The sequence below is a fragment of the Vigna radiata genome, unplaced genomic scaffold, assembly GCF_000741045.1.
Source record: "Vigna radiata var. radiata cultivar VC1973A unplaced genomic scaffold, Vradiata_ver6 scaffold_1335, whole genome shotgun sequence".
Taxonomy (NCBI): Eukaryota; Viridiplantae; Streptophyta; class Magnoliopsida; order Fabales; family Fabaceae; genus Vigna; species Vigna radiata.
The window spans coordinates 1-2,155 of NW_014543164.1; the positions used below are offsets into that span (position 1 = coordinate 1).

Genomic DNA, 2,155 nt, shown 5'->3' on the forward strand with positions numbered 1-2,155 from the left:
TAAGAGGCACATTGCCCTCAATGTGTGAGTGAGTAAGATTTCCTAATCAGCACAGACAAAACAGATATGCTCAAACCAGGATTACACATGTATTTATAAAAGGAAGAACTAAAAGAGGACAAAACTAATCAATAAAATATAGAACAGAATAGAACTAAGAAGACTGAACACAAGAGTTTAAAATGTATACGAACAGGAAGGAAAATGCAATAGAACGCAACATCTACAAGAACATAAATGGAAAAAGAAAACTAAAACTGCAAAGCAATATAATAAGAAAAAAAAAACTTATTCAAATCGGCCACAAATCAAAATTGATTTTCTTAAATTTTATAAAAAACAACATATGTTCTATCCTATTATTTACTATGCTATCTATGACTAGGCAAGCTAATAGAAAAAATCTATAACTATAATTAAAGGGAAAGTGAAAGAAAAGGCTTATTGGTTTTGTTCCATTCTCAGCTCCGCTGTGTAAGGGTTCCAAATTTACATTGAATTGCTCCTCTCCAGCTCCTTGCTACAGCAACTGCAACTCTCTATTCAGGGTTGGGATCGGCTAGTTCTGCACTATCAAAATGTATAAATGAATCATCAAACATTTCAGAATTATCACAAGTAAAAGCAGAATCATCCAGCACATCATTAAGAACATATATATCAGAATTAGAGCATCTAATATCATTTGTTTTAATCTGGTCCACAAGAAAATTTTTATCCATGATCACAGAATGACCAGACACAATATCACAGAAATCAATTACAGGTTTCAGCATGCAAAAGAATATCAACACTAGTTTGCATCTCAGCTAAGCCAATAGGGAGTTTAAGTTTAGATTCAACCATAATTGGCTCCTCAAATTACCAATCTCCATCAAGTCAGCACAGTCCATCAAACTATAATCAAAGTTGTTATCAAGACCTGTTTAAAGAAAAGAAGAAAGAGAGTAAGGAAAAAAAACCTAAGAAAGAAAGTAAGAAATAGAATCTAAACTAAAAGAAGAGATGGAATCCGTTTATACTCAAAACAAAACCTAAGTCAAATGTATATACTTTACTATGAAAAAGGAAACAAAGAACTAAATCTGAAAAACAAAAGCAAAGAATACTCCATACTAAATTCATAAAATCTATTCACAGAGCTAAAAACAAAGCATCAAAATTTCAATGTTAAAAATAGAAGAGTCATGAACAAGAATGCAAATCAAATCAACAAGAAACACCTAAACTAATGGACAAGAGGTAAAAAATATGTAAGAGCATACAAAGCAGTCTAAACTAAATGGATTATGTGAGACTAGACAATCAAAACCAAAATAGAATGGAAGCACCAGATAGAGATAGCCTAGAACTGGTCCTATGAGTCAGTGAATCTCAATAGCTTTTTCAAAAAGACATTTTGACAATGAGCAGGTCCACTTTAGGGTCTTGAAGGTTCTATTACAGAAACTTAAACTAGCTATTCTCATCCACTCAATCAAAACTAACAGAAACCAATTCATGACTGAAAAGGACAACCTTTGAACTCACGTCTTCTCCTTGCAACACAAGCAAGAATGTTTTTGCCTATAAACACTGAGCAAAATAAGTTCAAGGATACAACGAAATTTCTGCAACAGAATCAATTGAAATTGATGTATTTCCAGTTCAAGAGTATCTACAATCCTTTCATTCTCCAGTATTGCAAGAAGACCACCACTACCACGAACCTGTACTTCACTTCCCATGTCCATCATGGAACTCAGCTGCAGAGGTAGCAGGGGGGAGAAAGAGGGGAATGCAGATAAAATTATTAGAGTATTTCAACGACAATAATGATTGAAAGGACAAAAGATTTTTCCAAACAAACTTGTTATAATATAAACAACAATTAGTCTATAACAAATAAGTATTCTATTACTAATTTAAGGATGTGCATTTATAATCCTAAGATACTAGGACAATGGTGGGTGGTTTCAAACTCACATAGTAAATTCTCTCCTTCACATTTAATCCATCATCCATCCCCGCCACTCGCAGGTAAATTAATCTGTAAAATCAGTATTCTTGAAGTAGAAGAAGTGATAGAATACAAAAATTGCAGCACACTTTTATTTTATTTGATATAAATCAGTTTACAAATCACCAAATAAAAGTTGTCATACAATAGCCTTCT

General features: G+C 32.7%; 1 long non-coding RNA gene across 2 annotated transcripts; it reads right to left on the reverse strand.

Moving 5' to 3' along the window:
- Window positions 1–19: 19 nt before the first annotated feature.
- On the reverse strand, window positions 20–2,149 carry LOC111241041. Of its 2 annotated transcripts, XR_002666752.1 has the most exons (3): window positions 1,966–2,149; window positions 866–1,745; window positions 20–565 (listed from the first exon to the last, which is right to left on the reverse strand). It is a non-coding gene; the product is annotated as an uncharacterized LOC111241041 (long non-coding RNA). The 2 variants fall into 2 exon arrangements; XR_002666751.1 differs by lacking the exon at window positions 20–565 and having other exon boundaries at window positions 667–1,745.
- Window positions 2,150–2,155: the final 6 nt, after the last annotated feature.